The sequence below is a fragment of the Pseudophryne corroboree genome, chromosome 2 (genome assembly GCF_028390025.1).
Source record: "Pseudophryne corroboree isolate aPseCor3 chromosome 2, aPseCor3.hap2, whole genome shotgun sequence".
In the NCBI taxonomy this organism is placed as follows: Eukaryota; Metazoa; Chordata; class Amphibia; order Anura; family Myobatrachidae; genus Pseudophryne; species Pseudophryne corroboree.
In genome coordinates this window covers 1,016,892,763-1,016,916,788 of record NC_086445.1, presented here as the reverse complement: position 1 = coordinate 1,016,916,788, position 24,026 = coordinate 1,016,892,763, and the positions used below count along the sequence as shown (strand labels likewise).

The following is a 24,026-nucleotide window of genomic DNA, read 5'->3' as shown; positions in this document are numbered from 1 at the left end:
GTGTGCAACAAACAGCATGGGCGCCCCCCGCCCACATATACAAATTAGTGACAGTGCACGCATCAAAAATATAGGGATGTGGCTTCATGGGGAAGGGGCGTGGCCATGCAATAATACCAATTCATATTACGCCACACAGTAGTCTCCATTATTCAAATTACACTGCACAGTAGCGGCACTTACACACATGACACCAGGTAGAGCCCTTTTACACATTACACCAGGTAGAGCCCCTGTCACATATTACACCAGGTAGAGCCCCTTTTACACAGTAGAGATGAGCGGGTTCGGTTTCTCTGAATCCGAACCCGCACGAACTTCATGTTTTTTTTCACGGGTCCGAGCGACTCGGATCTTCCCGCCTTGCTCGGTTAACCCGAGCGCGCCCGAACGTCATCATGACGCTGTCGGATTCTCGCGAGACTCGGATTCTATATAAGGAGCCGCGCGTCGCCGCCATTTTCACACATGCATTGAGATTGATAGGGAGAGGACGTGGCTGGCGTCCTCTCCATTTAGATTAGGAGAGAGAGAGAGAGATTGACCTGAGGCTGATACTGTAGAAGAGAGTGCAGAGTTTAGTGACTGACCACAGTGACCACCAGCAGTGCAGTTGTTTTATTTAATATATCCGTTCTCTGCCTGAAAAAAACGGTACACACAGTGACTCAGTCACATACCATATCTGTGTGCACTGCTCAGCCCAGTGTGCTGCATGCCTGCATCATCTATGTATATATTATATATCTGACTGTGCTCAGCTCACACAGCTTATAATTGTGGGGGAGACTGGGGAGCACTGCAGTGCCAGTTATAGGTTATAGCAGGAGCCAGGAGTACATATTATATTAAAATTAAACAGTGCACACTTTTGCTGCAGGAGTGCCACTGCCAGTGTGACTGACCAGTGACCTGACCACACTGACCACCAGTATAGTTAGTAGTATACTATATTGTGATTGCCTGAAAAAGTTAAACACTCGTCGTGTGACTTCACTTGTGTGGTGTTTTTTTTTTTATTCTATAAAAAACTCATTCTGCTGACAGACAGTGTCCAGCAGGTCCGTCATTATATAATATATATACCTGTCCGGCTGCAGTAGTGATATATATATATTTTTTATATCATTATTTATCATCCAGTCGCAGCAGACACAGTACGGTAGTTCACGGCTGTAGCTACCTCTGTGTCGGCACTCGGCAGTCCATCCATAATTGTATACCACCTACCCGTGGTTTTTTTTTCTTTCTTCTTTATACATACATACTACTACATCTCTTTATCAACCAGTCTATATTAGCAGCAGACACAGTACAGTACGGTAGTTCACGGCTGTGGCTACCTCTGTGTCGGCACTCGGCAGTCCGTCCATAATTGTATACCACCTAACCGTGGTTTTTTTTTTCTTTCTTCTTTATACATACATACTACGACATCTCTTTATCAACCAGTCTATATTAGCAGCAGACACAGTACAGTACGGTAGTTCACGGCTGTGGCTACCTCTGTGTCGGCACTCGGCAGTCCGTCCATAATTGTATACCACCTAACCGTGGTTTTTTTTCTTTCTTCTTCATACATACATACTACGACATCTCTTTATCAACCAGTCTATATTAGCAGCAGACACAGTACAGTACGGTAGTTCACGGCTGTGGCTACCTCTGTGTCGGCACTCGGCAGTCCGTCCATAATTGTATACCACCTAACCGTGGTTTTTTTTTCTTTCTTCTTTATACATACATACTACGACATCTCTTTATCAACCAGTCTATATTAGCAGCAGACACAGTACAGTACGGTAGTTCACGGCTGTGGCTACCTCTGTGTCGGCACTCGGCAGTCCGTCCATAATTGTATACTAGTATCCATCCATCTCCATTGTTTACCTGAGGTGCCTTTTAGTTGTGCCTATTAAAATATGGAGAACAAAAATGTTGAGGTTCCAAAATTAGGGAAAGATCAAGATCCACTTCCACCTCGTGCTGAAGCTGCTGCCACTAGTCATGGCCGAGACGATGAAATGCCAGCAACGTCGTCTGCCAAGGCCGATGCCCAATGTCATAGTACAGAGCATGTCAAATCCAAAACACCAAATATCAGTAAAAAAAGGACTCCAAAACCTAAAATAAAATTGTCGGAGGAGAAGCGTAAACTTGCCAATATGCCATTTACCACACGGAGTGGCAAGGAACGGCTGAGGCCCTGGCCTATGTTCATGGCTAGTGGTTCAGCTTCACATGAGGATGGAAGCACTCAGCCTCTCGCTAGAAAAATGAAAAGACTCAAGCTGGCAAAAGCACAGCAAAGAACTGTGCATTCTTCGAAATCCCAAATCCACAAGGAGAGTCCAATTGTGTCGGTTGCGATGCCTGACCTTCCCAACACTGGACGTGAAGAGCATGCGCCTTCCACCATTTGCACGCCCCCTGCAAGTGCTGGAAGGAGCACCCGCAGTCCAGTTCCTGATAGTCAGATTGAAGATGTCAGTGTTGAAGTACACCAGGATGAGGAGGATATGGGTGTTGCTGGCGCTGGGGAGGAAATTGACCAGGAGGATTCTGATGGTGAGGTGGTTTGTTTAAGTCAGGCACCCGGGGAGACACCTGTTGTCGGTGGGAGGAATATGGCCGTTGACATGCCAGGTGAAAATACCAAAAAAATCAGCTCTTCGGTGTGGAGGTATTTCAACAGAAATGCGGACAACAGGTGTCAAGCCGTGTGTTCCCTTTGTCAAGCTGTAATAAGTAGGGGTAAGGACGTTAACCACCTCGGAACATCCTCCCTTATACGTCACCTGCAGCGCATTCATAATAAGACAGTGACAAGTTCAAAAACTTTGGGTGACAGCGGAAGCAGTCCACTGACCAGTAAATCCCTTCCTCTTGTAACCAAGCTCACGCAAACCACCCCACCAACTCCCTCAGTGTCAATTTCCTCCTTCCCCAGGAATGCCAATAGTCCTGCAGGCCATGTCACTGCCAATTCTGATGACTCCTCTCCTGCCTGGGATTCCTCCGATGCATCCTTGCGTGTAACGCCTACTGCTGCTGGCGCTGCTGTTGTTGCTGCTGGGAGTCGATGGTCATCCCAGAGGGGAAGTCGTAAGCCCACTTGTACTACTTCCAGTAAACAATTGACTGTTCAACAGTCCTTTGCGAGGAAGATGAAATATCACAGCAGTCATCCTGCTGCAAAGCGGATAACTGAGGCCTTGACAACTATGTTGGTGTTAGACGTGCGTCCGGTATCCGCCGTTAGTTCACAGGGAACTAGACAATTTATTGAGGCAGTGTGCCCCCGTTACCAAATACCATCTAGGTTCCACTTCTCTAGGCAGGCGATACCGAGAATGTACACGGACGTCAGAAAAAGACTCACCAGTGTCCTAAAAAATGCAGTTGTACCCAATGTCCACTTAACCACGGACATGTGGACAAGTGGAGCAGGGCAGGGTCAGGACTATATGACTGTGACAGCCCACTGGGTAGATGTATGGACTCCCGCCGCAAGAACAGCAGCGGCGGCACCAGTAGCAGCATCTCGCAAACGCCAACTCTTTCCTAGGCAGGCTACGCTTTGTATCACCGATTTCCAGAATACGCACACAGCTGAAAACCTCTTACGGCAACTGAGGAAGATCATCGCGGAATGGCTTACCCCAATTGGACTCTCCTGTGGATTTGTGGCATCGGACAACGCCAGCAATATTGTGTGTGCATTAAATATGGGCAAATTCCAGCACGTCCCATGTTTTGCACATACCTTGAATTTGGTGGTGCAGAATTATTTAAAAAACGACAGGGGCGTGCAAGAGATGCTGTCGGTGGCCAGAAAAATTGCGGGACACTTTCGGCGTACAGGCACCACGTACAGAAGACTGGAGCACCACCAAAAACTACTGAACCTGCCCTGCCATCATCTGAAGCAAGAAGTGGTAACGAGGTGGAATTCAACCCTCTATATGCTTCAGAGGTTGGAGGAGCAGCAAAAGGCCATTCAAGCCTATACAATTGAGCACGATATAGGAGGTGGAATGCACCTGTCTCAAGCGCAGTGGAGAATGATTTCAACGTTGTGCAAGGTTCTGATGCCCTTTGAACTTGCCACACGTGAAGTCAGTTCAGACACTGCCAGCCTGAGTCAGGTCATTCCCCTCATCAGGCTTTTGCAGAAGAAGCTGGAGACATTGAAGGAGGAGCTAACACGGAGCGATTCCGCTAGGCATGTGGGACTTGTGGATGGAGCCCTTAATTCGCTTAACAAGGATTCACGGGTGGTCAATCTGTTGAAATCAGAGCACTACATTTTGGCCACCGTGCTCGATCCTAGATTTAAAGCCTACCTTGGATCTCTCTTTCCGGCAGACACAAGTCTGCTGGGGTTGAAAGACCTGCTGGTGAGAAAATTGTCAAGTCAAGCGGAACGCGACCTGTCAACATCTCCTCCTTCACATTCTCCCGCAACTGGGGGTGCGAGGAAAAGGCTCAGAATTCCGAGCCCACCCGCTGGCGGTGATGCAGGGCAGTCTGGAGCGACTGCTGATGCTGACATCTGGTCCGGACTGAAGGACCTGACAACGATTACGGACATGTCGTCTACTGTCACTGCATATGATTCTCTCACCATTGAAAGAATGGTGGAGGATTATATGAGTGACCGCATCCAAGTAGGCACGTCACACAGTCCATACTTATACTGGCAGGAAAAAGAGGCAATTTGGAGGCCATTGCACAAACTGGCTTTATTCTACCTAAGTTGCCCTCCCACAAGTGTGTACTCCGAAAGAGTGTTTAGTGCCGCCGCTCACCTTGTCAGCAATCGGCGTACGAGGTTACATCCAGAAAATGTGGAGAAGATGATGTTCATTAAAATGAATTATAATCAATTCCTCCGTGGAGACATTGACCAGCAGCAATTGCCTCCACAAAGTACACAGGGAGCTGAGATGGTGGATTCCAGTGGGGACGAATTGATAATCTGTGAGGAGGGGGATGTACACGGTGATATATCGGAGGGTGATGATGAGGTGGACATCTTGCCTCTGTAGAGCCAGTTTGTGCAAGGAGAGATTAATTGCTTCTTTTTTGGGGGGGGTCCAAACCAACCCGTCATATCAGTCACAGTCGTGTGGCAGACCCTGTCACTGAAATGATGGGTTGGTTAAAGTGTGCATGTCCTGTTTTGTTTATACAACATAAGGGTGGGTGGGAGGGCCCAAGGACAATTCCATCTTGCACCTCTTTTTTCTTTTATTTTTCTTTGCGTCATGTGCTGTTTGGGGAGGGTTTTTTGGAAGGGACATTCTGCGTGACACTGCAGTGCCACTCCTAAATGGGCCCGGTGTTTGTGTCGGCCACTAGGGTCGCTAATCTTACTCACACAGTCAGCTACCTCATTGCGCCTCTTTTTTTCTTTGCGTCATGTGCTGATTGGGGAGGGTTTTTTGGAAGGGACATCCTGCGTGACACTGCAGTGCCACTCCTAAATGGGCCCGGTGTTTGTGTCGGCCACTAGGGTCGCTAATCTTACTCACACAGTCAGCTACCTCATTGCGCCTCTTTTTTTCTTTGCGTCATGTGCTGATTGGGGAGGGTTTTTTGGAAGGGACATCCTGCGTGACACTGCAGTGCCACTCCTAAATGGGCCCGGTGTTTGTGTCGGCCACTAGGGTCGCTAATCTTACTCACACAGTCAGCTACCTCATTGCGCCTCTTTTTTTCTTTGCGTCATGTGCTGATTGGGGAGGGTTTTTTGGAAGGGACATCCTGCGTGACACTGCAGTGCCACTCCTAGATGGGCCAGGTGTTTGTGTCGGCCACTAGTGTCGCTTAGCTTAGTCATCCAGCGACCTTGGTGCAAATTTTAGGACTAAAAATAATATTGTGAGGTGTGAGGTATTCAGAATAGACTGAAAATGAGTGGAAATTATGGTTTTTGAGGTTAATAATAATATGGGATCAAAATGACCCCCAAATTCTATGATTTAAGCTGTTTTTTAGTGTTTTTTAAAAAAAACACCCGAATCCAAAACACACCCGAATCCGACAAAAAAAATTCGGTGAGGTTTTGCCAAAACGCGGTCGAACCCAAAACACGGCCGCGGAACCGAACCCAAAACCAAAACACAAAACCCGAAAAATTTCAGGCGCTCATCTCTATTACACAGTGCACATGTATATACTGCTGCACCTGTGTATAATGCCCACATGTATATACTGCTGCACCTGTGTATAATGCCCACATGTATATACCGGCGCACCTGTGTATAATGCCCACATGTATATACTGCTGCACCTGTGTATAATGCCCACATGTATATACCGGCGCACCTGTGTATAATGCCCACATGTATATACTGCTGCACTTGTGTATAATGCCCACATGTATATACTGCTGCACATGTGTATAATACCCACATGAGCTCTTTGGCTCATATATTGTGTATAAATCTGTCTCTGGTATTAGCCAGTACCTCCCGAACCATTTACCTCACTGCACATTTCTAAAGGGCTGTACACACCCACTGGACACACCCACACAGCACTGGTCCATACCCTCCAACATTTTACACATAAAAATCACTACGAATTTGAAAAGGCGGTGTGGCCACGGGTAGCCACGCCCCTTCCCATATACTTTCAATGGACGTTTGGAGAGCCAAAAATCGGTACAGACCATAAAAAAAGGTACTGTACATGCTAAAAAGGTACAGTTGGAGGGTATGTTGGTCACACCCACACATGACAGGTCACACTCACACATGACTGACCACACCCACACATGACTGGCAACACCCACACAACACTGACCACACCCACACAACACTGACCACACTCACACATGACTGGTCACACCCACACATGACTGGCCACACCCACACAGGACTGGTCACAGCTCCTCTGCTTCTCACAATAGGCTCTTGAGCATTTTCTGTCTCAGGCCCATGTAGCAATTTATCCAGCCCTGCAGGCGGCACTTGTACAGCACGCACCTGGTACTTATACTACCCATTATGCACAGAGAAAGACTGTGTAAGTGTGTCAGAGTTATTGCGAAACGCGTCAGTCCCAACCTATATATACACCATTGTAGAATGCAAGGGGGGTCACCAGAGAGGACAGACACTGTATAAATAATGCATAATGCAGACTCTTTTATTCAATTACACTGATTATTTCAGCAAGTACAGAAACACCCTGATTCATTGACGCATTAGATGCATTCATTTCTGCATAGTAGACAATCTTAGTGCAGGTACAAACTCAATTAAACATACATATATATTGCTGTACTAGACATAGAGTAATATGCGCTACACCTACACACATAGCTTATATTGGTTTCTCTGTAGGAGTCTTCAGCCATGCTTTCGTAGTGATCCCTCCGATATTCTAGAGAGGAGATTCTGGAAAAATAAAAATTGATGATGAGAAATGTGTTCAAGTGTGTAATCTCCTGTCACACTGCAACATATTATACTCTGTCAGTCCCATATTAGAAACCCCAATGAACATTACTTATGTAGAGAGTGAAAGCGATTGCATCACTAGTTCTATGTATACGCAGTATATTACAGAGCTCAGGGATTACAATCAATGTGTGAGGCATCATCCACAGTGCCATCTACAGGCTAAACAGGTGCACTGCAAATGACTTATGGCTCATAGAACAGAGGTGCGGTTTCAGCGTGTATTTGTAATATGTGAAAAATAATAGTGCATAATGCAATCACATTACAGCTACTGGCCGGGCAGAGCAGATGATAAGAAGCCATTGTGTCTACAATTGTATGTGTGTTGAGCAATAGATGTGTAGGCGCTAACTCTAGAGAATGAATGTGGGATGGACACTTCCCTTAATTATTGTATATCAAGGCGATGTATAGTTCCTCCAAGGTCCTGTCTCAAGACTATCTTCTACCGGATTCAACTCGAATGGTCCCCGAATTCATATGGAGAGGAAAGAAAACCATATAGTGTAGTACATACAGGTAACCAATGATGTATATACTGTGGAAGGTCTCTTCCCAAAGTGACACCTGACCAGTGGTGTGTGGAACAGAGACACTAGTCCAATTACCAGATATGTGAATTCAATCAGGCGTGTAACACTATCCCTTTCAATCGATCCAGATGTTAACTCCGCAGAGCCCAAACCCAGTGCTTCTCAGAATTTCAGACCTCTTCCCCAAATAACTCTATACACAGTGGCACACTGATATTGTAAATGGCTCAATTACCAGACTCAGATGTACATTCAGCATGTGTCAACGTCCTTTGTGATGTTCATGGACGACAATTCCAACAAACAAACCGGCCCAGATCCAGCATCAATTCATATGGATAAAAAATATAAAAGAAACGCATAGCATAATACGTTTTTTTATTTTTAAAAAAAAGGGTTAAAACAACTGCTGGACTGATTCCCAACTGGAATCCGAATGTATGATATACACAATTACCAAATAGAATGTATGTATCAAGCAATTAAAAACTGTATCCTCCGCTCCTTATCCCAAGCTCATCAGATGACATAGGTGACAATAGGATTGAATCAATTACCAGAAACCACGAGTATATAGGAATGTATACTCTGGATGGTGTGGAGAAAGATGTCTTCCCAGTTCGCGTTCCGGATCGCTCTCTGGACCCCTCACCTGTCCTGGTTGTTAGAAACAAACACCGTGCCACCGTAGCCGTCCCTCCACCAACGCGTTTCAACCCGCACTCGGGTCTTTCTCAAGGTGATGAGCATGTCCCCTCCTTGTCCTGTATTTAAATTCCCTTCATCCAATCGGGGGCCCCCGATTGGATGAAGGGAATTTAAATACAGGACAAGGAGAGCGATCCGGAACGCGAACTGGGAAGACATCTTTCTCCACACCATCCAGAGTATACATTCCTATATACTCGTGGTTTCTGGTAATTGATTCAATCCTATTGTCACCTATGTCATCTGATGAGCTTGGGATAAGGAGCGGAGGATACAGTTTTTAATTGCTTGATACATACATTCTATTTGGTAATTGTGTATATCATACATTCGGATTCCAGTTGGGAATCAGTCCAGCAGTTGTTTTAACCCTTTTTAAAAAAAATAAAAAACGTATTATGCTATGCGTTTCTTTTATATTTTTTATCCATATGAATTGATGCTGGATCTGGGCCGGTTTGTTTGTTGGAATTGTCGTCCATGAACATCACAAAGGACGTTGACACATGCTGAATGTACATCTGAGTCTGGTAATTGAGCCATTTACAATATCAGTGTGCCACTGTGTATAGAGTTATTTGGGGAAGAGGTCTGAAATTCTGAGAAGCACTGGGTTTGGGCTCTGCGGAGTTAACATCTGGATCGATTGAAAGGGATAGTGTTACACGCCTGATTGAATTCACATATCTGGTAATTGGACTAGTGTCTCTGTTCCACACACCACTGGTCAGGTGTCACTTTGGGAAGAGACCTTCCACAGTATATACATCATTGGTTACCTGTATGTACTACACTATATGGTTTTCTTTCCTCTCCATATGAATTCGGGGACCATTCGAGTTGAATCCGGTAGAAGATAGTCTTGAGACAGGACCTTGGAGGAACTATACATCGCCTTGATATACAATAATTAAGGGAAGTGTCCATCCCACATTCATTCTCTAGAGTTAGCGCCTACACATCTATTGCTCAACACACATACAAATCTAGAACCAGGGGTTTTGGAGGGATTCCCCTATCTGCAAATAGAGACGGGCTGCTAACAATAAGCGCACATTAGGACAACCCAACATCCTTTACATATATTGTGTCTACAATGTTTATCAAAGCCACCGCAATTTACTTTTAATGACAACACTTTACAATATATGTGCAGCTTCCCCATCTGAGTATGAAGGATTATGTATTGTGTAAAATGAGTGTGTACTGTAGTGTAACAGCCCCTTTAATCAACTATATCAGCTATAGAGGTTTGCTTAAATTAAACATAGAAAAAGAATTTGATGGCAGATAAGAAACATTTGGCCAATCTAGTCTGCCCTCTTATTGTGCGGTTATTAGGGTTACGTTAGAGTAATAGGGTCAGGGTTTGAATTAAGGGTCAGGGTTGGGGTGTTACTGTTGGGGTGTAAGGAATAATTGTGCAGGTTTTGGGTATTAGTGTTAGAAATTAAGGTTAAGTATGAGGGTTAGGGTATTTGTATTACAGTATTAGTGTTTGGGGTTAGGAATGATAATAATAATAATAATAATAATAATTTTATATAGTGCACTTTTTCCAATAATATTAAGGGTGAGGGTTAAGGTCTTAGTGGGTAATTCAGACCTGATCGCTAGGGTGTGTTTTTTGCGGCTCTGCAATGAGTTAGTCACCGCCTACAGGGGGAGGGGTAAAGTGCTGTGCAGGTGTGCGATCGCTTTTGTAGCAGAGCTGCACACACATCAGTTTGTGCGGTCTCTGCTCAGCCCAGGAATTACTCAGCCGCTGCAAGTGTTTCCTGCTGATGGGGGCCGGAGCTGACGTCAGACACCCTCCCTGAAAATGCCTGGTACCTCCTGCGTTTTTCCGGACACTCCTGTAAAAGGGTCAGTTGCCACCCACAAACGGCCTCTTCCTGTCAATCACCTTGCAATCGCCCATGCGATCTTTTTTTCACACCATCCCGTTGCTAGGCACCGATGATCGTTGCTGTTGTGCGACGCGTCGGCGCATTGCGGTGCATATGCATGTGTAGTTTAGATCGGATCACCCGCTGTGCGAAAATACACAGCTGCGATCAGGTCTGAATTACCCCTTTAGTGATAGGGTATTAGGAATAAGAGTGAGGGTTAGGGAAGTGGGCATGTATTCACCCTGTGTGACCAATGGTATGCAGTCATAATTATTAACTTTACACTAACAGCAGGATCAGAGCAGATGCTACTCAGACCACACTTGTCTACCCTCCCGGAATAACTAGGAGGCTCCCAAGAATTGGGTGGCGCTGCCACCCCCACCCCTCCCCCCAGAAAGGCGGGCAAGTCTCCCGCATCTGCCACCAGCCCCCTGTATCCCCCTTCCTTGGCCTCTCACAGCAGAGCACAAGTGGGCGGTCTGAGAGGGAACCAATGATACTTTTCATTCTGAATCACATCATCATAGCCCCGCCCCCAGCTACAATGGCTATTTTCTCGGCAGGGGGCAGAGCCATGGTGACATGATCGTGCCACCACGCCTCCTGAACAGCCCACCTTCCCACCAGCCATGCTCCTCCAGAATGCTGCTTTAACCACTTACAGTAACTGGCATGGTCAGATCACATGCGACCGCGCCGCCCCACCGTGTCCCCGCAGTTTTTGAGGAGATCCATTTTGCAGATGTGCATAATATAATATTTCAATGTTTACAAAAATACTTTTCAAACTATATAAAATATATAAAAACTAAAATAAATAGCCGCTCTCATCACACCAGGCTTGTATGCGACTCAGCTGAGCGTCTTTTTCGCTCAATATGTGCATCTTACAGATATAGCCGGCTTCATCCCGCGTGTGGATAGTCATGCGCGTGATTATTGTTTCAAGGTAGTGCCTCACTGGCGGCCTTTAGACATTGTATTGCCTAATCACGGGCACGACTCTTCACCCCCACTATTCACCCCAGGTGCAACAAGTCGATCCCGCAATGTGTGTACACGTGCATACCAGTGGCGGTTCCACAGGTGGGGCTGCAGCGCAGTTCAAATTTCAAATAGGGGAGCCGCAGCAACTGTCACCAACTGCCACCTAAAACTGACTCACTGGCAGTTGTTGCGGCTCCTCTGTTTGAATTTTGGACTGCGCTGCAGCACCTCCTCCAGAGCCATCATTGGTGCATACACATCGCAGGATAGATAAAGGCGGCTGCATCTGTATTTGCATTATTAAAACAAGTTTAAGCAACAGAACTACATGACTAGCCTACACTGACCACCGGGGCTTGCTGCATTTGTACATCTGTCTGAGACTGAGTCTGCATCTGTGTAACATGGGCTACAATGCAGCAGCTGCTGCTTTTCCTCACGCAATGTTGTTCTTCATCTGTGACTATGTATGTGCGTAACACAAATTCTTGTGTGGTTAACGTTGCTGCCCAGCATCTGTAATAGACTATGAGCTGCTTTTCGCTGTGTCCGCGATGTGACTGTGGGAGTACGAATAAAGCCTAGGAGAGAGACAAAGTGGACGGAGATAAAGTACCAACCAACCAGCTCATGTCATTTTTCAAACACAGCCTGTAACATGGCAGTAAGGAGCTGGCACTTCTCTCCATTTTATCTATCTCCAACTATGAGCCAGCCCTAGGCATAGGCATACATGTCAAGCCTGAAGCTGGCTCAGCGTGACAGGGGCTGCGGCAGTTTTGTGGGGCACCTGCCACTGGGCATGTCCTGTACCTCTGTTACGAAGTTGGCTTGAGCCTGCTGAATGGTAGCTTTTTTTTTTAAGAGGGCATGGCCACTGGGGTCAATGATTAGGCCATGCCACCAACATTGCCTGGGCGACCTGTGTGCTGCTCCTTCTTCATCTGGCTGTCTCTTGCAGTCACTGGCCGAGAGGTAACCTGTGTGAGTGTGTGTGTTGACTGGAGGGGACAGAATGTGTTTGTGTGTGCAGTGGCGGATCCAGGGGAGGGGCACTCGGGCCCGTGCCCCCCCTGTCATTTGTGGCAGTTTTTTTTTTTTAGACTGGCAACGGCACTGCTGCAATATCCCCTTGATAGAGCCAGCGGGCAGTAGTCCCAGCGCAGGAGGCCCGGCGGTCAGAGCTCACACTGTCAGCCGCCAGCGTTGCGCTGCACCTCCTCCTGCCTCGTAACCAATGGCAACCCGGCGCCAACACATCAAGCTGCGCGCTGCCGCTCTCTCATCCTGTACCGCGCCGCGCGCTGCCGCTCTCTCCTGCTGTACCCAGCCTTTACTCACCGTGCGCTGAGCGCTCTCTCCTCCTGAAGCTGCTGTTTATGGGCACCATTAGGAGTCACAAACGCTCCTTCCTGTCCTAGGATGCCAGCCAGTGGGGCAAAGACTTAAGGTATTTGCTCAAAGTAAATGTGATAGGATGGGGGGGGGAGGGGGCATGCAAGGTTGTCAGGGAATCCTGTGTTGTGTCTTTCCTGAAACAAAGTTACAGTATGTCCCTGTATCTCCCCCTCAGCACCCTCCTCCTCCTGTATCTCCCCCTCAGCACCATCCCCCTCCCTGTATCTCCCCCTCAGCACCCTCCCCCTCCCTGTATCTCCCCCTCAGCACCCTCCCCCTCCCTGTATCTCCCCCTCAGCATCTCACCCTCAGCACCCTCACCCTCCCTGTATCCCCCCTCAGCACCCTCACCCTCCCTGTATCTCCCCCTCAGCAACCTCACCCTCCCTGTATCCCCCTCAGCACCCTCACCCTCCCTGTAACTCCCCCTCAGCACCCTCACCCTTCCTGTATCTCCCCCTCAGCACCCTCCCCCTCCCTGTATCTCCCCCTCAGCACCCTCACCCTCCCTGTATCCCCCCTCAGCACCCTCACCCTCCCTGTATCTCCCCCTCAGCAACCTCACCCTCCCTGTATCCCCCTCAGCACCCTCACCCTCCCTGTATCCCCCCTCAGCACCCTCACCCTCCCTGTAACTCCCTCTCAGCACCCTCACCCTTCCTGTATCTCCCCCTCAGCACCCTCACCCTTACTGTATCTCCCCCTCAGCACCCTACTCCTACCTGTATCTCCCCCTCAGCACCCTCACCCTTCCTGTATCTCCCCGTCAGCACCCTCCTCCTCCCTGTATCTCTCCCTCAGCACCCTCCCCCTCCCTGTATCTCCCCTCAGCACCCTCCCCCTCCCTGTATCTCCCCCTCAGCATCTCCCCCTCAGCACCCTCACCCTCCCTGTATCCCCCCTCAGCACCCTCACCCTCCCTGTATCTCCCCCTCAGCAACCTCACCCTCCCTGTATCCCCCTCAGCACCCTCACCCTCCCTATATCCCCCCTCAGCACCCTCACCCTCCCTGTAACTCACCCTCAGCACCCTCACCCTTCCTGTATCTCCCCCTCAGCACCCTCACCCTTACTGTATCTCCCCCTCAGCACCCTCCTCCTCCCTGTATCTCCCCCTCAGCACCCTCACCCTCCCTGTATCTCCCCCTCAGCACCCTCACCCTTCCTGTATCTCCCCCTCAGCACCCTCCTCCTCCCTGTATCTCCCCCTCAGCACCCTCACCCTCCCTGTATCTCCCCCTCAGCACCCTCCCCTTCCCTGTATCTCCCCCCTCAGCATCTCCCCCTCAGCACCCTCACCCTCCCTGTATCCCCCCTCAGCACCCTCACCCTTCCTGTATCTCCCCCTCAGCACCCTCACCCTTCCTGTATCTCCGCCTCAGCACCCTCACCCTCCCTGTATCCCCCCTCAGCACCCTCACCCTCCCTGTATCTCCCCATCAGCAACCTTACCCTCCCTGTATCCCCCTCAGCAACCTCACCCTCCCTGTATCCCCCCTCAGCACCCTCACCCTTCCTGTATCTCCCCCTCAGCACCCTCACCCTTCCTGTATCTCCGCCTCAGCACCCTCACCCTCCCTGTAACTCCCCCTCAGCACCCTCACCCTCCCTGTAACTCCCCCTCAGTACCCTCACCCTTCCTGTATCTCCCCCTCAGCACCCTCACCCTCCCTGTATCTCCCCCTCAGCATCTCCCCCTCAGCACCCTCACCCTCCCTGTAACTCCCCCTCAGCACCCTCATCCTCCCTGTAACTCCCCCTCAGTACCCTCACCCTTCCTGTATCTCCCCCTCAGCACCCTCACCCTCCCTGTATCTCCCCCTCAGCATCTCCCCCTCAGCACCCTCACCCTCCCTGTATCCCCCCTCAGCACCCTCACCCTCCCTGTAACTCCCCCTCAGCACCCTCACCCTTCCTGTATCTCCCCCTCAGCACCCTCACCCTTACTGTATCTCCCCCTCAGCACCCTCCTCCTCCCTGTATCTCCCTCTCAGCACCCTCACCCTCCCTGTATCTCCCCTTCAGCATCTCTTCTGCCAGTTAGTCACCCTCTCTCTGTCATCCACTGCCAGTCTCCCTGTCACCCACTGCCAATCACCCTCTCCCTGTCACCCACTGCCAGTCACCCTCCCCGACACCCACTGCCAGTCACTCTCCCCGTCACCCACTTCCTGTCACCCACTGCCAGTCACTCTATACCCAGTCACACACTACAAGTCACGTTCTCCCAGTCACCCTCTCTCCCACTGCCTGTCACCCACTGCCAGTCACTCTCCATCAACCGCTAGCTGTCACCAACTGATAGTCACTCTCCCTGTCACCTACTGCAAGTCACTCTCTCTCTCACTCTCTCCCTGTACTGTGAGGCCTCACCCCTTGTAGTGGAGACACACCCCTTTTCTGGGAGCGCATGCGCTGAAGGCGTCCGCAAATGTACTTGCCCCTGCCATGGTGCCCCCCCTGTCATTTTCTTCTGGATCCGCGTGTGTGTGTGTGTGTGTGTGTGTGTGTGTGTGGTGACTGGGGGACAGGCTGTGTGTGTGTGTGTGTGTGTGTGTGTGTGTGTGTGTGTGGTGACTGGGGGACAGGGTGTGTGTGTGTGTGTGTGTGTGTGTGTGTGTGTGTGTGTGTGTGTGTGTGTGTGTGTGTGGTGACTGGGGGGAACACAGTGTGTGTGTGTGTGTGTGTGTGTGTGTGTGTGTGTGTGTGTGTGTGTGTGTGTGTGTGTAGTGACTGGAGAGGACAGTCTGTGTGTGTAGTGACTGGAGGGGACAGGCTGTGTCTGTAGTGACTGGAGAGGACGGTGTGTGTGTGTGTGTGTAGTGACTGGAGAGGACAGGCTGTGTGTGTAGTGACTGGAGGGGACAGGCTGTGTGTGTAGTGACAGGAGAGGACAGGCTGTGTGTGTAGTGACTGGAGAGGACAGGCTGTGTGTGTAGTGACTGGAGAGGACAGGCTGTGTGTGTAGTGACTGGAGGGGACAGGCTGTGTGTGTAGTGGCAGGAGAGGACAGGCTGTGTGTGTGTAGTGACAGGAGAGGACAGGCTGTGTGTGTAGTGACTGGAGAGGACAGGCTGTGTGTGTAGTGACTGGAGAGGACAGGCTGTGTGTGTAGTGACTGGAGGGGACAGGCTGTGTGTGTAGTGGCAGGAGAGGACAGGCTGTGTGTGTGTAGTGACAGGAGAGGACAGGCTGTGTGTGTAGTGACTGGAGAGGACAGGCTGTGTGTGTAGTGGCAGGAGAGGACAGGCTGTGTGTGTAGTGACTGGAGAGGACAGGCTGTGTGTGTAGTGACTGGAGGGGACAGGCTGTGTGTGTAGTGACTGGTGGGTACAGGCTGTGTGTGTAGTGACTGGAGAGGACGGGCTGTGTGTGTAGTGACTGGTGGGTACAGGCTGTGTGTGTAGTGACTGGAGAGGACAGGCTGTGTGTGTAGTGACAGGAGAGGACAGGCTGTGTGTGTAGTGACAGGAGAGGACAGGCTGTGTGTGTGTAGTGACTGGAGAGGACAGGCTGTGTGTGTAGTGACTGGAGGGGACAGGCTGTGTGTGTAGTGACTGGAGAGGACAGGCTGTGTGTGTAGTGACAGGAGAGGACAGGCTGTGTGTGTGTAGTGACTGGAGAGGACAGGCTGTGTGTGTAGTGGCAGGAGAGGACAGGCTGTGTGTGTAGTGACAGGAGAGGACAGGCTGTGTGTGTAGTGACAGGAGAGGACAGGCTGTGTGTGTGTAGTGACTGGAGAGGACAGGCTGTGTGTGTAGTGACTGGAGGGGACAGGCTGTGTGTGTAGTGGCAGGAGAGGACAGGCTGTGTGTGTAGTGACTGGAGAGGACAGGCTGTGTGTGTAGTGACTGGAGGGGACAGGCTGTGTGTGTAGTGGCAGGAGAGGACAGGCTGTGTGTGTAGTGACTGGAGAGGACAGGCTGTGTGTGTAGTGACTGGAGAGGACAGGCTGTGTGTGTAGTGACTGGAGAGGACAGGCTGTGTGTGTAGTAACTGGACAGGACAGGCTGTGTGTGTGCGGGTGGGGGGTGACAGAAGAGGACAGGCTGTGTGTGTGCGGGTGGGGGGTGACAGGAGAGGACAGGCTGTGTGCGTGCGGGTGGGGGGTGACTGGAGAGGACAGGCTGTGTGTGTAGTGACTGGAGAGGACAGGCTGTGTGTGTAGTGGCAGGAGAGGACAGGCTGTGTGTGTGTAGTGACTGGAGGGGACAGGCTGTGTGTGTAGTGACTGGAGAGGACAGGCTGTGTGTGTGCGGGTGGGGGGTGACAGGAGAGGACAGGCTGTGTGTGTAGTGACTGGAGAGGACAGGCTGTGTGTGTAGTGGCTGGAGAGGACAGGCTGTGTGTGTAGTGACTGGAGAGGACAGGCTGTGTGTGTAGTGACTGGAGAGGACAGGCTGTGTGTGTAGTGACTGGAGAGGACAGGCTGTGTGTGTAGTGACTGGAGAGGACAGGCTGTGTGTGTAGTGACTGGAGAGGACAGGCTGTGTGTCTGTAGTGACTGGATAGGACGGGCTGTGTGTGTGCGGGTGGGGGGTGACAGGAGAGGACAGGCTGTGTGTGTAGTGACTGGAGAGGATGGGTTGTGTATGTAGTGACTGGAGGGGACAGGCTGTGTGTGTAGTGACTGGAGAGGACAGGCTGTGTGTGTAGTGACAGGAGAGGACAGGCTGTGTGTGTGCGGGTGGGGGGTGACTGGAGAGGACAGGCTGTGTGTGTAGTGACTGGAGAGGACAGGCTGTGTGTGTGCGGGTGGGGGGTGACAGGAGAGGACAGGCTGTGTGTGTAGTGACAGGAGAGGATGGGTTGTGTATGTAGTGACTGGAGGGGACAGGCTGTGTGTGTGTAGTGACAGGAGAGGACAGGCTGTGTGTGTGTAGTGACAGGAGAGGACAGGCTGTGTGTGTGTAGTGACAGGAGAGGACAGGCTGTGTGTGTGTAGTGACTGGAGAGGACAGGCTGTGTGTGTAGTGACAGGAGAGGACAGGCTGTGTGTGTAGTGACTGGAGGGGACAGGCTGTGTGTGTAGTGACTGGAGAGGACAGGCTGTGTGTGTAGTGACTGGAGAGGACAGGCTGTGTGTGTAGTGACTGGAGGAGACAGGCTGTGTGTGTAGTGACTGGAGAGGACGGGCTGTGTGTGTGCGGGTGGGGTGACTGGAGAGGACAGGCTGTGTGTGTAGTGACTGGAGAGGACAGGCTGTGTGTGTGCGGGTGGGGGGTGACAGGAGAGGACAGGCTGTGTGTGTGCGGGTGGGGGGTGACAGGAGAGGACAGGCTGTGTGTGTAGTGACTGGAGAGGACAGGCTGTGTGTGTAGTGACTGGAGAGGACAGGCTGCGTGTGTAGTGACTGGAGAGGACAGGCTGTGTGTGTAGTGACTGGAGAGGACGGGCTGTGTGTGTGCGGGTGGGGGGTGACAGGAGAGGACAGGCTGTGTCTGTAGTGACTGGAGAGGACGGGCTGTGTGTGTGCGGGTGGGGGGTGACAGGAGAGGACAGGCTGTGTGTGTAGTGACTGGAGAGGACGGGCTGTGTGTGTAGTGACTGGAGAGACAGGCTGTGTGTGTAGTGACTGGAGAGGACAGGCTGTGTGTAGTGACTGGAGAGGACAGGCTGTGTGTGTAGTGACTGGAGAGGACAGGCTGTGTGTGTGCGGGTGGGGAGTGACAGGAGAGGACAGGCTGTGTGTGTGTGTGTGTGTAGTGACTGGAGAGAACAGGCTGTGTCTGTAGTGACTGGAGAGGACGGGCTGTGTGTGTGCGGGTGGGGAGTGACTGGAGAGGACAGGCTGTGTGTGTGTGTGTAGTGACTGGAGAGAACAGGCTGTGTCTGTAGTGACTGGAGAGGACGGGCTGTGTGTGTGCGGGTGGGGGGTGACTGGAGAGGACAGGCTGTGTGTGTGTGTGTGTGTGTGTGTGTGTGTGTGTGTGTGTGTGTGTGTGTGTGTGTAGTGACTGGAGAGGACGGGCTGTGTGTGTGCGGGTGGGGAGTGACAGGAGAGGACAGGCTGTGTGTGTATATTGATGGGTGGGAAGGCTGCGCTTGTCACGGGTATCCTGAGTAGCTGCTTATAGGAGGTCAGGGTTTACCTTCCCCGGGAGGGTAAAACAGCAAACTTTAAAAGGGGGATACTCACAACCTCTGCAACCTCTTGAATGACCAATAAACGCTTCTTTAAAATAATAAGGAATTTCTTTTTCCTTGAAGTATACTGTATTATATAATAAAAAAATGTACTGTACACCTACAGTAATTGGACGCCTTTGTATATGCTGAGGGCTGCTCCGCTGTCCGCAGTGCTTGTCCCCAGATATTACAGCCGGCAGCACTGAGCAGGGAGGGTGTATTCCCTGTGTGTTGCCCCCCCCCTTCTGGTCTGACAGTGCAGCAGACATTGTAGCAGGCAGGACTAGATAGTCAGAATGGGTTCTCTGTGCACTCGACCCCCCCTCTTATGGTGTGGTTAATTAGGGGATCATTGCTGGCTGCTAGATTCATGTAAGTGAACTGTTGCTGGCTGGAGACACACACACACACACACACACACACACACACACACAACCCCCCCTCCCTTCCCCCTTGTGATGAGAATGAGGAATGAGGTAGAGGTATAAGGGCTACCTGCCATAATGTGTATCAAGGGCTCCACTGTGATTTAACATGTATAAGGGGTACTACTGTGGCGTAATGTGTATAAGGGCTCTACTGTGTGGTATAATGTGTATAAGGGGTACTACTGTGTGGTGTAATGTGCATAAGGGGTACTAATGTGTGGTGTAATGTGTATAAGGGGTACTACTGTGGGGTAATGTGTATAAGGGATACTACTGTGAGGTGTAATGTGACTTAACGGACACTGCCGTGCGTCATAATGTGAAATGGTACAATTCTGTGGCCACGCCCCCTCCCCATGAAACTGTGCACCTATATTTTTGCTGTGCGCCTTCAGCACGCACTGTCCCTCTTTTTAAATGTGAGAAGAGAGGGGGTACCAATGCTTTTTCTGGCACAATGCACCAAAATGTCTAATTAAGGCACTGTATTTTTGATTCCCCGAAATACAACCCAAGCACTTGTCTTTAATTGAGTGAAAAGGGGAGACTTTGTGTGAGTCTGCACGTATATTTAAAAAGCCAATCATTTGGCCACTTCTAAACATGCTGTCCTTATGTAAAATATGAGGGGTGGGGGCGCCAATGTTTTTGCTGGCACAGCACACCAAAATGTCTAAGTTACAGCTGTGCATGAGGATTGCGATGGTTGAGGGGTGAAGGGTGTTGCTGGCTACTGCTGGGTGATAGGTGCTGTGCTGGGAGAAGGGTGATGGGTCATAGGCAGAACCAGCGGTGGTACTAGGAGGCACCAGCCACAAAATCTTGCCTAGGGCATCAAATTGGTTATGGCCAGCTCTGGGTCACGCTTAGTACACAGAGCCCTAAATACAGTACGTGACTCGTCTTAGTTGCGCTGGGTGTCTCAGGTCATATACCTTAAAGCTGCTCAGTGTATGAGGACACATCTGTAATCATTTGCGATGACATACCCACACCACGCCCACTGCGACTGTACACACACAAAACACACAAATCACGTTTGAGACTGAAAAAAGACAAGGGCTGTGAAAATCTGCACATGCAGGGGAATCAAATATGACACCTATTAGGGACAACTTGGGGGATTGAGGTTAAACCCTAAAATAAGAAGAAAAAACATAACTGTATTGTGTAGCTTTGACGTTAGGTCATCATGTCATCTTCATAAGGTCACATGTAGCATTAGTGCAGGACTTACCCCGTTTCAGAAGTCCACCGTGACCACATGGAGCGCACTCCGGATGTTTATTTCCAAATAGAATATCAGTAACATCAGTCAGGAGACCACCCAGGAGACCCTGCGATCTAAGTTGAGCACATTTCAAGCACAGCGCTTGCAGTTTTTCGGCCTCGCTTGGCCCTGGTGGTGGTGCGACCATTACTACTGGTTGTGCTGCTTTGGTGTAACACACGGGGGCTCCGGGGAAACTTGTGTCATAGCAGCAGCCCATACCTCTACACTGATCAAAGGGGATGCCTGTAACACCGCAGGGGACTCTCTGCGCCGGTGCTACTTCTTGACAATTGAATACTACATAAAACAAAATAAGTAGAGAAATGTCACGTTACAATGATTTTATTATGAACTCCTGTAAAAACTTCAGCATCTGCACATGTAATATTATTATCACTCTGGCTAAACTCCTATTCTTTATGCCTTTAAGTAACAATAGGGCTGGGGGGCCGTGCCCAAAGACCCCCACTGGTACCTGATATCTGGGACTGGACTGTGATATCTCATATGAGGCACTTCTTTCTTAGCATTCAAAAAAGATAGCAATTGGGAAAAACAATGTGCAGTGCAGGTGGGGCAGATGTAACATATGTGCATAGATTTAGATTTGGGTGGGTTAGAGGGGTATATTCAATTGAAGTTGGATCCATTCCGACAAATTAATGACCTGGACTATTCAATGCAATCTCAATTCGACTTAAAAAAAAAGTCGAATTGAGATGCGGGAGCTGAGACGGGGGAGAGCCGCGGGCAGACGGGGGAGAGCAGCGCTACAGCAGCGGCTATAGTAGCGTAGCCGGAGGATGTCACAGCCGCCGCTCACGGCAGCGTCCACCCGGCTCCAGCAAGCGAGGTCTCGCTTGCTGGAGTCGGGTGGACGCTGCTGTGAGCGGCGGCTGTGACATCCTCCGGCTACGCTGCCCGCAGCTGTAGCATTGCTCTCCCCCATTTGCCCGCGGCTCTCCCCCGTCTCAGCTCCCGCATCTCAATTCAACTTTTTTTAAAGTCGAATTGAGATTGCATTGAATAGCCCAGGTCGGTCCCCCTGTCTCCTCCTCTCCCCGTCTCTGCTCCTGCATCACAGCCGCTGCTTACGGCAGCGTCCACCTGGAGCCGGGTGGACGCTGCTGTGAGCTGCGGCTGTGACACATCCTCCGGCGCTGCTCTCCCCGTCTGCCCGTGGCTCTCCCCGTCTCTGCTCCTGCATCTCACTTCAACTTTTTTTAAAGATGAGTTGAGATGGTCGAAAAGGGGGCCCAAACCGATAGTGTTCGACAGAAGCACGTGGATCAGCAGCTATTCCGCCGATCCACGTGCTTTTCGACAAGTCGAATTCCTCGACTTGTCGAATAATTTGGGTTTAGATTGAATAGGTCGGAACCCCTTCCGACCTAAAACAGTAGAAAACTGCTGCCTTTTCGACAGGCGTCAGCTTTCGACTTCAATTGAATATACCCCATAGTGTTTCTGTGCAGGGTAAATATTGGCTGCTTTATTTTTACACTGCAATTTAGACTTCAGTTTGAACACAGCCCACCCACATCTAACTCTCTCTGCACATGTTACATCTGCCCCACCTGCATTGCAGCATGGTTTTGCCTAATTGCTAACTTTTTCGTCTTGCTAACAAATCTGAATAACATCCCAGATCTCCTTGGGAGATCTAAACTGGGATTTGGTTCGGAATCTCAAAATTCAGCTACAGTGGATTCGGAATTCAGGAGAACCGAACCTCACATCTCTAGTAATACTGCAAAATGTATATTACAGTAACAAAATAAGTAATAATAATAATTATAACCATATTATTTATATAGCACGCTTTCATTTATATCAAGTGATCTCATTTATACATTTCTCCTTAACTGACAGTTCTGCACATGTTTTAACCTCATCTATACAGCAAATCTTAATTTTGTCAGTGTGGTAAGTTAAAGGACCCACAAATTTTAGTGTACAATTTTCTAGGACTCCAGTGAACTCAGGTCTACATGTACTGTATATCAGGACATCCCCAAAAATAACCTATAGCACTTTTAGTAAATGGCGGGTTCCCCAACTGTTGGACCCAGAAGCAGGGAGAGCACTATAGGACTTCTACAATAGCCGGGATTCCATTATATGGCTCAGTCATAATCTATAAAATGCTAAAGCTGCTTATGGCACCTGATCAATAGATCCATAATTGCATGTTCTAAATCTTACCTCCTTGGGCGGCTACGGTGCCCAGAACCACAAACGCCACCTGAATGTACAGCACTGCGTTACTCATTGTTCCATTTGTTACTCCAGAAAAAAGTACATGCCGAGATACAAGATATGATGTTTTATAGAGCCTCGTACTATTTACAAATCAGTTTTTACTGACGTGTGTCTATTTACACTCAAACATGTGATTATTAAAACATCGAGAATAAACCATCTGACAATACATAAACACATTTTTTACAATTAAATCTGCAGTGTCACATGGTGACAATGAATGCAACTGATTGGCCGGTGGCTGCATGTGACGTATCGGGGCACAGTAAAATCATGATAGGCTGGCGGCCCCACATGATTCGAAACACGATGCTAATTGGGCCAAACAGATCCAATTTATGTATGCTCCCGGGAAGGGCTCTTGTTGTTGTTCCCTGACGAAGCTGCCACAAGTGCAGTGAAACACGTGTGTAGAGCACAGCATGTCTGTGTGTGTTTAGTGTGTAATGTTATGATACAAATGCATTAACATTATAAGGTGTTAGCTGTCGGTTTCCAGCGACAGGGAGACTATGCTGCAGAACGCTAAATACACAGATTAGATCAGAGGTTCTCAAACTTGGTCCTCGGGAGCCCACACAGTGCATGTGTTGCAGGTAACCCAGCAGGTGCACAGGTGGATTAATTACTCACTGACACATTTTAAAAGGTCCACAGGTGGAGCTAATTATTTCACTTGCGATTCTGTGAGGAGACCTGCAAAACATGCACTGTGTGTGCCCCCGAGGACTGAGTTTGAGAACCTCTGGATTAGATGAAAGGACATTCAGTGCCAAATGTTGTGAAACAAATGTATCAATAATGTATGGCAGGGCTGGCCAAACCAGTCCTCGAGATCTACCAACAGTTCACATTTTCCAGTAGAAAAGAAAAATGTGTACCAGCGCTGGCTGAGTGAATTTGAATTAATATACTATCAATAGTTTTTAAATATAATA

At 49.5% G+C, this 24,026-nt stretch overlaps 1 long non-coding RNA gene across 1 annotated transcript; it reads right to left on the bottom strand.

Annotated features, from left to right (window-relative positions):
* Window positions 1-7,135: 7,135 nt before the first annotated feature.
* On the bottom strand, window positions 7,136-23,107 carry LOC134988021 (uncharacterized). The gene is made up of 3 exons (XR_010193560.1): window positions 23,032-23,107; window positions 20,791-21,123; window positions 7,136-7,409 (listed from the first exon to the last, which is right to left on the bottom strand). It is a non-coding gene; the product is annotated as an uncharacterized LOC134988021 (long non-coding RNA).
* Between the last annotated feature and the right edge of the window lie 919 nt (window positions 23,108-24,026).